Source organism: Bombus vancouverensis, chromosome 2 (genome assembly GCF_051014615.1).
Source record: "Bombus vancouverensis nearcticus chromosome 2, iyBomVanc1_principal, whole genome shotgun sequence".
NCBI lineage: Eukaryota > Metazoa > Arthropoda > Insecta > Hymenoptera > Apidae > Bombus > Bombus vancouverensis.
Window position 1 is genome coordinate 19,842,949 of NC_134912.1, and position 15,363 is coordinate 19,858,311.

Below are 15,363 nucleotides of genomic sequence, written 5' to 3' on the forward strand. Positions count from 1 at the left end.
GATCACAGATTAAATTAATTAATTATAATACAAAGGTTGTGCACTGTGTCTGTAGTTACATAGCCGCCACTGTATACCATTTCAACTCGATTAAACAAACAAATCTCCGTTGGTGTACATGGAGCCAATAAACGTCATTAACTTCGAATTATCGTTATTCCGTTATCGCGATACAAAGGGAATTATTTAATTCGTGTTACCGAATACGTACCGTGTTCGGAACTGAAATCCTCGTTTTGATTAAATCAGCCCGTCTTTGAAATGCTTGTCGCTTCTAACGATAAGGCATTCTGGCATAAAACATTGCTATTATCGATGTTAACTATGCTTCCCTAAGTCAATTCTGATCACGGAAATAGCTTTCATGAGTTACGAAGCAAAAAGAAGCTATGAACGACTCAACAGGTTAATAATGACCGACATTTAGTAGACGTAGTGAACGTAATCAAACGGCTATTTATTTTTATAGACACACATGGCCATCTCGATAACATCTGTATGATTAACGTTAGTCTAAGATTGACAAACAAATATAAAACGTAAAAAAATATACAGTCTAATTATTAGTAAGGTATATCCATAAACGTTTTACGATATATTTAGTAAACAGGAAGAAATTACTCATAAATTACGCCACATTTTTTCCTTGGAACAGTTTCTCGAAACAGGCTGGGAAAGTCCGTCTGTTTCACGATGACACGCCCGCTACTCGCAGTAAAAATACTGGTTACGAGTATTGGCCGGGTAGGGTCATTGAGGGGTGAACCCTATTATGTCAAATAAACGAATGGAACATATTTTCATAAGGGAGAAGACAAAGGGGCTGTTTGCAATGAATAGATGTACGAAAATCATGTTACAGTGGCAAATAGGCCTAAAGTTTGGATGTAACCATTTATTTAATTTGTTTAATTAAGTTGAATTGTCTGACGGGTAGAAAATTACGCGTTCTTTGACTCTTAGAAGCTATCATCAAAGAAAAGTAATACCATTGCGGATGAAATTTTACGCTGATACGTACTTTTTATTTTAGAAATCAGTAAGAACAAACAAATGCCATCAGACGTTTCGTTATTATTTATTATTATCGAACATGAAACTTTTTACGAATAAATTATGCGTATTATATGAAACTCGTCGAAACTTTGTTAGCGATCTAATGAGACGATTATCACGGTTATATCGGTAGAATTTGAAACAAATTTGAAAATGTATATAAAAGTCGACAGCCACTTGCTACAAATGTACGCTTAGTAAAAAAGTAGTTTGCGGCATGAACAATGGTCTCAAACACGTAATTAGTGCTAGTTGATTATTTAAAAAATTTAACGATCCCTACCATGTCCATGCGTTTACAATAAATGTCTTCTAACTTCTATACAGGATGGTTGGTAAATGGTGGTACAAGCGGAAAGGGGGTGATTCTACGCAAAAAAGGAAGTCGAAAATATAGAATAAAAGTTTTTCGTTTGAGGCTTTGTTTTCGAGGAAATCGACTTTGAATTTTCGCTCGGTACGCGTGCACTTTATCACGTCTCGTTATAACAGATTTCACTGTAGATCGTTGTCTCGATTAACGTTATTTTTTTAATTTTTCAAATTTTTAAATTTTCAAATTTTTAAATTTTTAAATTTTCAAATTTTTAAATTTTCAAATTTTTAAATTTTCAAATTTTTAAATTTTCAAATTTTTAAATTTTTAAATTTTTAAATTTTTATTCTACATTTTCGACTTCTTTTTTCGCGTAGAATCACCTCCTTTCCGCTTGTACCACCAATTACCAACCACCCTGTATATGTTGTTATTTCTATACTCAAAGGTAGGGTCATAATAGTTATTATTTTATCGAATGGATAAATCACACCGTTGTGAGCCAAAAAAACCTTTATTGCACGCGCTTACAAAAACTAGGGATAAAAACAAAAAACATCTTAAATCTATCGATTGTAACTAGGATTATTTTCTAGTTACTATTTCTTATAACTAACGCACCTGCATATGGATGGCGAGCACGAACTCACGTTATCATTTTCGATAATATACATTTTCAGATTCGTCTCAAATTTCACCAAATTGACTACGACTGACATATCTCATTACGATGCTAATGTAATTCCAAAATGCTTTATATAACATACATACTACATTCATAAAATGTCTCTATAATTGATTACCTGCTTAAACACTTTCATGAGTCATTGTATACTCACGAATCACGAAACAACTCTTCACTGTATCACGCAAGTTAATGAAATATTCCCATACATGTTATTACACAATCAACGTGCGTATTACGCACCCTCAAACTTTCTGACATTTCCTCCGACATCCTACACGAATCTCTGTCTGTAAAATGGGAAAGAGATAATTTTTTCCAGGAACAAAACTGTTGAAAATGACAACGTGACTCTCGCCATCCATATGCAGATGCGCTAGTTACAGTAAATAGTAACTAGAAGATAGTTCTAGATATAATCGATAGATTTAATCGATAGGTTTAAGATATCCTTTTCTTTTTATCCCTAGTCCATGTAAGAAAGTGCGATAAAGGTTTTTCGGCTCAGAACGGTGTGATAGAATTATCCAAAGAAAAAAATAACAGCTATTGCAATCCTACCTCTAAATACAGAAATAACGACAAGTTATGGGCCCAGATTCAATAACTAGCTATTATTTTATTGGAAATATTATTAATAGTAATAATATTGAAAAGCGCAGAAGATAATCTAAAAAATAACAAAAAAGAAGTACGCGATCGATGATTCAGTGTTGAATATCATAAAGGCGCTTTATCGAATATATAATAAACGCTCACGTGATAATACGGTTATCAAAAGAATATAAAAATGAGTTTAAGTACTGAAAAGCTAAAACAAAGGCTAAGTAAAAAGCTAAATAACTCAGAACAGTGTGATAGATTTAGCCAAAGAATAAAATAATAGCTATTGTGATCCTATCTCTAAATACAGAAATAACAAAAACTATCTTCACGACGAACGTGATACATAAGATCGATATAGACTAGGAATTTAATATTCAGGTAACAGAAAAGAGCGTAGAAGAGAAAGACACGTTTGGCGTATTTTTTTCACAACCGTTTCTGCCTTTAATCTCGTTTACTGAGAAGAACCAACGCGAGTTTGAGGATTTTCGAAGGGTGATACCTTTACAAGAAAGGAGACGAATCGCCACCCACCAAGTCCAATTAATTACGAACAGAGGCTTTAATTAACCCTGGCAACGATGCGAATTCAATTTGATGCTAGCCGTAGTAACGATCCGTGGTAAAATCCATTTCACCAGAGTCGAATCACGCGGAATACGCGTTTTTCAACTAGAAAGGAGAAACCAGAGATCGTATGTCCTCGCGCGTCAATTTTCATCTGTACCACGATACTCACGAATTGGACGCTGATAAATCGTATGATTTATCTGCCTTGCGTCAGAATTATTGTCGTTCAAAGAAATAACAAGGATGTATGCTAGAGATTGTTCATGGAACATTCATTCTCACGAATGAAATGTCAAATGAAAGAGACTTTTCCAGAGAATTTGAAACTTCTTCTCCATATGATAAATTTTAACTTTATTTAATAAGCGTATTTAACTCTACTGTAATCCTGATATTTTTACGTTTCAAGGAAATGTATCATGTAAAAATGAAACAAGAAATTACGCGTGTTAACAAAATCTTTTTCATATTTTGTTTAACGTTGGGAAACGACCGAGAGTTATAAACCAGTTACATATCCTTTTCTTTTTTAATAAAATAAATTTTTCTCCGAAATTTAGAAGGGAATTTAATTAACAATTTCAAGTTTAAGTGGAGGAAACAACTTTTTATAACGTAAAAAAAAAAGCGAGTATCATCTTTGTATTACATCTATTTTTGTCAGATTCTGATTTCAAAAAGTAAATGGAAGTACTGTGCAGACTTTCGTTTCGAGATATTTTTAATTTAAAGAAGTCAGTCTGCTACTCTTTTCCCTTAATTCCGTGTCACCCATTAGATGATATGAGCACAAGTAGAAGATTTCAATAGCCTTGATTGTCACAAAAAAACTGCATTTTCTGAGAAAGCATTTTATCCTGTAGAAATCGCGAATTAGACACTGTAGATGCAGTTGAAAGCGACGAAAGTAACTTTTGCCAACGAGATTCGTGTTGCAATCGTAATTCTGCCTTATGCGCGTTCTTTCACGAATATTTTCCCGAATTACTACAACATTTCTCAAATCTGCATATTATAAAATGTTTCACCGAAATTACGTTATTTCTCACAGTGACACGCACTGTAAATAACACGTCTACACTGGCATAAGCAGGAACACGAGTTTCAAGTTGAAAATGTCTTTCCTAAATCGTTGAAAATAGTCTTAAATTTACTTTGTAGTTTTCTGAGAACAGATATAGTTTAATTGAGATATAATTCTAATTGAGAATAGCAAATTCATTCAGAGAGCTTTTCGATCACAACTTTCGTGTACTTCGTTCCACCTGTTGAGTTCGTTATGCACATACGAGTGCTAACAAGAATGCGAAATAAAACTCGAATAAAATAATTGTAAATTGGACTACAAATTAAAGAAAAAGCATTTTACTTAACACAACATTTCATATCTAAGGAAATGGAAAAACTAGATTTATTCTAATAACGTCAAATCGAATAAAAATTACAAACTTGCAAAAAAATGTTATATTAAAGTACTACACTGTCGAGAAAAATCGCAGTTCGTCCATGAGAGGAGATTAGTACGACAAGAAAATCTATACAGGTCAAATTGCGAATCGCGTGTTATTTAGAATGTAAAAAAAAAAAAGAAATTGCGATGTATGCCTGTTCGTTTCAACAGTTCATCGTTTGACGTACAAAATTAAAAAAAGCACTCGTCGCGTTTCGGCAAAAATTCCGCGCGACTAAAGATCGATTCGAATGCGAGAGGACAGAATATTTTTCACATATTTGCAATAACTACGCCAAACAATAGAGCAAACAATATACTGATAGATACGGGACAAACAACAATTTACAATTGGTTTTGTAAACGAAATTATATATTTGAATTTATCAGCTCGAAGATTTTCAATATCTCAGCTTACGACGAAGTTTATGTAAATCGTATTAATTACGTATGATCTGTATCGTTAATTATCGTTCGTGCGCAGGGTTGATGTCTCGTGCTTTTTCGTTTCGCGAACACATGCATCCCTGAATTGCTTAAGGGACCGTGTCTGATTTCCCCGGACAGTCCAAACGAAATCAAATTCATAATCCGATTCTGGAAGTTGATAGCAGAAAAATCTATCGATCGCTTGTCTATGTAGCATATATTTGTCCCTTTCGAAAATTGGACGATAGAACAACCACGATACAACACCTGCAAATTCTCTAAATTTTTATTGCAGAATGATCTTATCTTAACGATCTTTCTGCGAGACTATCTCTGGAAACTATCCAAGGAAAAAGCATTTATCCATTCAACAAATTATTTAAAATCTTCTTGGCCATTTTCTCTTCTTTTTACGATCATGAATCGAAATATATTTTTTTATCGAAGAGCAGATTGAATCTGCACGAAGAAAATAATGTACACAGTTCTATAATGGATAAGAGATAGATAGATAGATAGATAGATAGTTAGATAGATAGAGAGAAAGATTATGAATAAAAGCCTGTCGCAAGCTTTCCTAGATAAAAAACACGTGGTCAACGTAATTTACAAATGTCAATCCGATTTACAAATTTCATCGTGGCAATTTTTTTAAGAATTTAATTTCTAGGTGTATTAACGCATTTTTTATGCGGAGCAGAGCCGAAGCACGATTGGTTTGCGCATGCGAGTATCATCGGGCGGAATATTTGCCGAAGACTGGGTCGAATTTCCGTAAAAATTTCTCGTGCTATTCTGATTAAGCTTGCTGTTCGAATTTCCGGTACGTTAATGCGAGAATGTATTAATAGCTAAAGGTATAATATCCTTGGGAACACCTTTCAGCTCAAGGTATTTCCGACAACATTTTTCCAAGGAATTATCGTATCTTCACGAAACGTGATATAAAAACCCATATAATATTTACGAGAATGCTTGTAAATTTAACGTTCCATATGCTGACGCCAGAAATGCAATACAACGAAATGAAATTTTCATAGAAACAAAGTATAACGAAACATATTTAACTAATTCGAGTATTCTGTCTGCTATTGACAAAAGAATAATATATGTCTGAAGAATAATATATGTAATCTTTGCAAATTGTTGGAAATGGAAATGTTTCCAGGCAAAATATCGCGAATCGTTTTCGATTACTATGGAAAACCAAACAGATTAAATCAATTACCATGAAACTGTTATAAAAGTGACTTCGTCTTGGACAGATGCATTCGTAATTGGGCACTATAGTGAGCCAATGACGTCGTAATGTCAGAGCTGGATTGAATCGCCGTCAGGGGACAAAACTGGCGTTGTGCCCTGTTTCACTGGCATAAAATCGATCGTAATACGCGCGCCAGATTAATTGATTTCTCGATGAATTCGAGTCTCTCTCTACCACCCTTTGCAAAAGGATTTGTCTACTTTCGGTTAAAGCTTTGCTACCATAAGCATCTTCAAGAGGATCACTCGTGTTCACCCTCTTTATCTTAATTTTAATTATACTTAACAACTATATTCTAAATGTAGATAAATACAAAATTATACTTGTATAGGTCGTATGCGTATGTATACACATATGCACGTGTTTTTCTCGTTATTCTCTGACGAGTATAGGCGTGTTACGTTCTAGGCGAGTGTCGGGTCGCATCGATGCTCGATTTCATTTCCTAGGGGACTGTCCGTCTCTTTGTATCACCTTGGCGCGTCCCAATGTAGTCAATTAGAAAACTCCAATTAGAATAAATGAATTAGAGCGATGCCAGTGGAGCTCGTACGGTCGTGACCAGCGTCTGTATGGCCATCCGAAAATTTATCGAACAACGCCACGATCCAGATTGAAATGTCGTCCCTTGAAAAGAACAGCGATTGAACCCTTCCGGGGATGTCTTCAGAGACACGGCTAATATATACGATGTACCTGTACCTAGATACGTTATACGCGTTATAAGTATAGCGCGGGATAGGTGGCGCCAAGTTCGCACATGCAACAAACTCGAAATACTGATCACGAGTTCTCCTTTCTTTCTCCCCTCGTTGCTGCAAACTTTCCCGCGTTTCACGGCGATTCGAATTTTCGTAGATGTCCCGTGTCGCGTTCGAAGATATTTCGCGTCAGGGAAATTATTCCGTTTGCCGTCACCGATCCTAATTCAACAACGGTGTAACGAGCGACCGTGCACCGACTGATCCCGGAAGATATTCTTGTTTGTTCTCGGATGCTGGTTTACTTTTCTCGTTATTCTAATCCCTCGGGATACCTTGAAGCCAGCGACGACCAAATCCGAAGATACCTCCGGAGAACATGGAGAACACCTGATCTGGCGAGTTCACGGCCATTAGTCCGATCTTTTCCTTCTCAATTGTGTGAAACTTCTTGTAATCTTGTTTCAGAATCACCGAAACACCGAAGAGACCCTCCAGAAACTTCTCCGAGGAAAGTTACACCGCGAAAATAAACGCTCCAAGAAAAAACGTCGATTCACGAGTGCGATTATTTTTTTTATGTTGCGCGATAATTTTTACCCGATTGCGAGCGCGTTATCGGGCAACACGGGGGAAATGAGAGGATAAAGATGATTCAGGTGGCGAATGGGAAGCTCGAGGATAAAATGGACGATCGAGGAGAGATAAGAAGTGCACGAGGTTACGGTGATACGGAGGTTTTAGGAGCACGATGGCTCGCATCTCAACCGCGCGGCGGCTCGGAATCGACTGGCATCCCGAGGGCTTAGACGCCTCCTGCTGGTCGCTCGGTGGTCCTCTCTCGCACAACCAGGCGCAGACGCCCCAAAACAATCACCCGCCACGATCTGTTATTCTTGCTTCACCTCACATATCCACTTACATGCCGCTTGCTTCCTTTCCCTTTTCTTCCTTTCCTTTCGTTCCCGACTTTCCTCTTTTTCTCTCTTAATTCGTATTTGTTAAAAGTTTGCCAAACGTTACACAATGTGTCACGTTTTCATTTTCGCGATCATTTTGAGAGCGTTTCATTTCAACTCTGAAACGGCTTCTGTTATAGTCTTTCTGAAGCTGTACGAGGTTTTTCATCTTTGAAACAAGTTCCACATATTACTCTTTTGTTCTGAATTTTCATCACATTGCTCTGTTACTTTCGTTATATACGCTAGCGCTGAAAAATATATGGATACTTGCTTATGTTTGACAGAATGTAATTTAGTTAGAGAATTACGAATAGGAGACTCAGGATGAATTTATTCTTTATTGGAGCCATCGTAGAATACTAAGACGTGATGATATTTATTTTTAATTGGTATCTGCAAGTGTCAAACGCTATGCAGCTATTTCTTTATTTATATTGTTCATTATTCTCAGATTGTTTGGTTGTCAAGTTATAAATATGAAAGAGAAGATTTTTTTAATAATGTTTGAGGTCTGTTAACATTTCAATCTGTCACGTATTGAATTTTAATATAACACTGGCAAACTTCTAAATAAACAATTCAAATTTCATATGTTATATTGTTCGTTTGTATGATACGAAGACAAAAAATGTGATTTTTGGTGTTACTTATTATTATAGTATTATTCTCGTATTTTTAATACAACAGAAACGAAGCTTTCATGTAATTGCGAGGCGATGTACATGCTATTTTCCATGTGGCTGAAGAAAAATTGATTGTTCAGTATGGTTGATTGCCACCGTTTATAACGAATGTTAAAATATGCAGAAATAAGTGCATTTTGACGTAACCTTTGGTACATCAATATAAATGGAAATTGTATCACGGCTATAATATTTAACGCACATAAATGAGTGAGTAGTTTATGAGAATAATACGTGTTAAAATTGTCTCTAGCATAATTACCTCATAATTCAACGAACACTAAAAATCAATTATATAAATAATTAATTAATCGTATGGTATCCAATTATATCTTAAGTATTTCATTAAAATTTTTGTAATTTCTGTTAAATTAGTTGCATCGTATCGTATCTTGCTAATTAATATTTTCATAAGTTATTAATGTTATACATTATAACATTTTATGACATGATACGTTTTATGTATTTGAAAGTATTATAAAGTAAACTTCATTGAGACCACAGATGGCATACTTTTTCGATTCCGTTTTCCATTTCTATTTCAATTATTGTTTCACGAAAATTTGCAACAACCTATCTCTTCACTTCGGAAAGCATTTTGACATTGTCTCGCTAATCCAACGACAGAAACGTCCACTTTCCTTTGAATTTCCTTCCTTTTTATTAATTTTTTAATCCCTACTCGTCCTCTTTTTCCGCTTCGAGCACTCGTGCAACGTATGTAAATGTGTATGTATATACGTACACAGCACAGTTGCTTCATTTTTTGTTACTCGTTTCGTTTGATTCGTGCTGTTATATTCGCATTTTCCATCTCGGATTTATCATTTTCACTCATTCGTATTCATGCATACACATATACAGACATATAATAGTTAGACAGCGGGTCTACGATTTGAAATATTCATAGAGCTTATCGATTGAAGTAGAATATGTTTAATCAACGTACATAATTCCTGACATCGTTCCTTTTAGTGTAAAATATAATAGAACTTTACATTTAAAAGTGTTCAGAACGTAAGCAATGAAAAGAGAAATGCCTTGATAAAATATCGATGTAAATAAAAGAATCTAGAAATATATTATCTAGAAATATATTAGTTGCATTTAAGAGAAAAGAAACGTGTTAACGATAGATTATTAGTAGAACTTCGTTTATCCGAATTAATCGTGTTACACGCAGTTTGAATAATCGAATTTTTCAGCTAATCGACTAACTCGCGTATAAGAAAAAGTATTTCGAAATATTGTATAAATATTGATATAAAATAGGAAGAACAATTTGCATAAAATTGTAAAGATTTCCTTCAGTTTCTATTTTTGTTTTACACTCCTTCGTTCTACGATAGGTTGCACGTTGACCAATTTTCTTTTGTACCAATTCAGAAAAATTACAAACTCCTCTCTTTAACAGCCTGAATCTCGATCGGCTTTGAAAACTCAGCCAAAGTGTGAATCGAATTCCCCTTACTTCGTGGTTTCTCACTTTCGCGCCCCTGTAAACTTTTATTATCGTATTATATATGTATGAGTTTTTACCAGTTTCTATAATTTCACGGCTAGATTTTATTCGAATTAGAAAAGAGTTCGTCAACGAGATTTCATACGACGTCTATACGATATGCATGTTTCTAGAAATGTGAAAGGGACACAAATTTTCCTCAATTTGTTAACTCGAGAACTCCAAATGCGATGCAACGTCTAAGCTGAATTAGAAACAGTTTTATTACTTCGTATTCAACTGTTTCAAAGAATTATAAGTCGAACTTGGACGTAATAAAAATATAAGAAAACAAAAAGAAATATCGAAAGACATATGTGATGCATCGATAATGGAAATATGAAATAAACGACGCGTTGATTTATAATTTATGAATGCAAATAATGAACGTTTGAGGACATTTTCTTTTTATTAAGCATTTCTACGATCGTCGATATGTCGTTTTATTCTTAAAAATCAGTATTCTTCCGTTGTTTTGTTTGTTTGTTTTTTTTTTTTTTTTTTTACTTCCCTTTAATTCTCATTTTATTTTCTGAAACACTGAAACACCTAGTATTCTTGACCTATCTCATGCCAATTTCACAAATATATATTAGGAATAAATGTTGAATATTATCAAAATGTAAAAGCGTAATTATATAAATATTACGACCATGGAACATGGCTATAGAAAATGACTCGACTTATTCACATAATTATGTTCAACGACGTTAACGCAGTAAATTTAGCAATGAGGTCCGTTTCTATTCATTTCGCTACTTCCTGCGGCTACTTGGTATGTTCGATGTACGATGAATTTTCGTCTTTGTAGTTGTTCACTGGCCCCAAATTAGCAGAAGTTACTTTCTCAATCGCTCTTCGTTCTTCTTCCCTTGGGAAACTTTCCGCATCACTTTCTAACAACGTGATCTTGCCTCGCTTTCATTTTTCCTTTTTGGCCATCGCAAAATTATTATCTTCGATTCTAGACACAGTACTGATCAAAAGTTTGGAATCATTAATTGAACGGATATAATTATCTTCAAAAATTCTTCAGAGAAAAGATCAATTGTAAGAAAGTGCAAATGTACAATTATCTCAAAAAATTATTTAGCAAAAAAGGTTCATTAAAGGGAAATAAGTTATTATTAATATTCACAATGTTAATTAAGATACATGTTTGATTTGACTGGTACTGTTTAAATTAGGCGAACAATACTAACTTTTCCGGTACAATACGTAATTCCTTATGTATTGAAGCAACGTGATATGAAGTTTTTATCGGATTTGTCTTTGAAAACGGTTCATCCGTTTGCTGCTATTGTGAAAAATGCAGAGAATTCTGTCTGGATACAAAGAGTCTTTGAATTCTATTCGTAGCTGAAAAGTATATTTTAATATCTGATCGAATGCATTCGTGTGTATTATATTTTATTTCACATATTTATATCGGATTTACTCGATCTGTCAAACATACGGAATATTTATGTGCTTGGAAAACAAAATTGCGAGAATTTTAGAAATCTAGACAAAAATTATGTATTGTATAGTTTTCGTATTTTACGAAACAAATTCGATGTCTGTATCGAGTTCTCGTGAAGATTTGCCCTATTTCCCTACCATTCGTTATTCTGTTGAAGTTTTATTGACAACCGAACTTCTGGTGTTTTTTAAACATTTCTGGCCAAATATTCGAAAAGATTGCCGGGACATTTATAAAAAAAAGCAGATTTCTATCATATTTAAATTTCCTAAAATTTTTAAATTTTTTACTTTTATCTTCTCTCAACGCATTTTTTAATTCTATTGTCACATTATAAGCTTTACATTCGACATTTGATATTTTTTAATAATATTCAGAGCCTCGAATTTTTAGTGTTAAAATAATAAATCCAGAACAATACCGCGTGCGAGCTTTTCGTAATTACAAAGACATTCAGCAGAGTAACATTATTAGGATGGTGAAATACGAAGAAAAAATTTGAGCTGCATTGTTACTGAATGTCACGTGCAGACTGCTAAAATACGAAAATAAATTCTGATTTACCGGCAAATAAAGAGAATAAAATAATGATCTTTTTTTTTAATTTCAATAACCTTATCTGCCCCAGCGATTTTTTTTCGTTGTTTTTACGTACCTTAATCAACAATTTGTAACTCCGATTTTACAATTGCATTGTAAATTTTATCATTTAAACACTAGAATTTTGAGATATTCCATGAAAAAGGATTTTTCATGAACAATGTTTAATACATACATATAAAAATATTTCCACAAAAGAATTACATATCATGGCAGATAAAATTCAATTTCCAAGTACAAACAGAATTAATAAGCATGCAACTTGTCTGTCAGGCGTATTCCTTTTTAGAATAACGAGGTAATGCATATTTATAGATCAACGTGTTGACATACGTAGCTGTCATTTCCTTCGTATTCCTCGCTCGCAAGTCCACAGGTGGAGCTTTTCGAAATCATATCAGAAATACACGTATTCATTTTCGCATCGAATTCACATTTAAAAAGAAAAATACAGAAAGATAATTGGTAATTACGAGTAACTTATCTTCTGTTTCCAAGTTTTATCTTGCCTCGATAGAAAAATATTTACATATAAAAGAACATACATTTTTTATTTATGGTATATTATCTTCCTACGGTATCTTCCTTTGAGAGGAATTTTTAGTTCAAAATGCTGCCTCGGAGGATTAAAAAATATCCTATGTGTAATTAATTACTAATGCAGTATGCTTTATTAAGTACAAGTATAGTTGGCAGAAGGCTATGTACTTACTTTCGACATTTACATTTTGTTTCGATAATCTTTACTTTGTTAATAAAATTGTACATTCATTTATACTTGGAAAGTTGTATTTTAATTAATTTTATTTTAGTTCGTACAATATACGTGTTTGAAATTGTGAATTTAAGATATTGAAATTTTATAATAATTCACAGAAATACACTGCAAAAACCGCGATATCGAAACAACAAAATCCTAATGAGTTCCTCCTCCTAGAACTGTTCGATCTCGAATAATCTTATTATCGAAACAGTTTGGTGCCAAAGGAAGAGCATGGACAATTATATATGCGTATACGCGACCAGATTTTATGATTTCTTATTTGTTTCCTCTGTATCTGTTCGAAAAAACGAAAGATGGAAACATTCTGTGAGAAAGAATTACGTATACTAAAATAACATGTTCCTATTCGTGAAAAATATTCCAAAAAATAATTCAAAGGTTAAACATTGATTTCATCTACCAAAACAATCAAAATGACTGATATTAGATTTTTTCCCTGTCGTTCACATATTTTTAAGAGAATACTTCATACTTGAAATAGCTTGTTTATTTTATTTTTCTATAAATATTATCTTTTACAGAAAGGTTTAGATACGTGTACTTCTATACCCTTAAACAATTAATATCCTTCGAAATATGTATCAGCAAGAAAAAGACAATGCAATATTATCAGACAACTTTTCAGACATTCCAATATTTAACTCTATGTCATAGGTTGTTAGTCCTAGTGTTAAGTAAACTAAAGCTTCAATGAACCGTTTTAGGAATTTTAGAAATACGAGAATCTTGTTTCAAGGGAATTCTCCCCTCAAACTCGTTCGTCTGATTAAATTGTATACACCAGAAACGTTTCTCCTCTCATAGCAGCGTAATTCGTCAACACAATGCATTGGAGCGTATAACAGTTATAAAGCAGCACAATTTACGAGCCGAAGCTATATATCTCCGAGATAAAATGTGCTATAACCGAAGCCAGTCTCTGTCCCAGTTTTTCCCTTTCTGCCTTCCGTTTCTTTTCACACCAATGTTCCCTCGTTGCGTATGCACGTCGGTCTTTGTCAACGTTTGGGTTTTTATCCCGTTGGATTTTTTAGGCTGCGTTTTTATATCGCTCGATAAAGTTCATAATATCGCTCGAATGACGCGATCCCTTGACACAGTCTTCGAATTGGTTGATCGTGCAAAGGCATTGACTACAGTTGACGAAAATACTCGGACACCTTTAAAGATCTCTGATGAATATATTATGCGTGTTGTACAGAACATTTCGTTTCTTAGAACCATTTCGATTTTGAAATTATTTGTGATATCTTCTTACGGCGAATGAACCTATGAATCTGAGCCATTTGTTCATTTACGATCGAATATTAATCGTGTACTTACGTAACGAAATTAACAAATTCATAAAAATAACAGAGTCGAATCAGTTTGATTTTTTAGAGGTTCAAGTATCTTGTGCCTTCTGTATACACACATTTTCAACGTAATTTCCAGTTTTACCAATATGACAGTGACAATCGTATCTCATTACACGTTAATCTGTGCTAATGACATTTCAAAATATTTTGCACAGTACAATATATACATAATACTTTTGCGAGCCAGTGTACCATAATTACGAGCTAAAGCCAGGTTTTCGGCCTGTATTCGCCAAACGTGCTCTCACCAGTTGTTTCAATTCGATTTCCATTGATGTGCTTTGAGGCTGAAAGTACAACCGTTCTCTATGCATGAACCTTTGTCGCGGAATTACGCCGTAACGTTATAGCGTTTCGGCGGCAGACATTGAGAATAATTATTGCTTTCGGTTGTAAAAGGTAATGGGAGAGGATAACTTGGGAAGATGAAATGATTTAACGTGTAACGAAGGGGAAGAGAAATGACAAAGAGGACAATACTGACGTTTGGATTTAAAGAGACGTCTGTTAATTATTGGAGAAATGGGGATCGTGTGAAGAAGACTAGAATGTAAAAGTGTAGTAGGGACACGTTTCGAGCGGTCACCAAGTGTATTATGCGACATTGCGTAATCCTTTGGTCGCATTCGTGTACTTTTCTGCTTATGAAATTATTACACGTATTGTTATTTTACAACATAGAAATGTGAAATCGACGATTTTTTTATAATTCATATTCGTTTTCAACTTCGTTGCGTTCTTTAAGTATCTTTCTTTAAGTATCTTTAAGTATCGTTCTTTTAAGTATCTAAGTTTAAGTTGTGTTGTTTGATTGTTACGTTGTACGAATACAATTTAGGCATTTATGGGAAAATTAAACGCACTAAAATACACAGAATGCGCGTAATGAACAGAAATATGTAAAATGTAAACAATTCGTGTTATGATATTTAGTGG

At 34.0% G+C, this 15,363-nt stretch overlaps 2 protein-coding genes across 3 annotated transcripts in view; both read right to left on the reverse strand.

Annotated features, from left to right (window-relative positions):
• LOC143305144 (uncharacterized) overlaps window positions 1-7,861 on the reverse strand; it is a 44,961-nt gene extending 37,100 nt beyond the window's left edge. The window contains exon 1 of one of the 2 annotated variants that reach the window (XM_076627814.1): window positions 6,700-7,861. The gene's annotated coding sequence lies outside the window, so the exon portion shown is untranslated. Of the gene's footprint in view, window positions 1-6,340 lie in introns of both variants that reach the window. The other variant, XM_076627813.1, reaches the window with a different exon arrangement.
• SLO2 (slowpoke 2) overlaps window positions 1-15,363 on the reverse strand; it is a 186,866-nt gene that overhangs the window by 154,085 nt on the left and 17,418 nt on the right. The window lies entirely within an intron of this gene.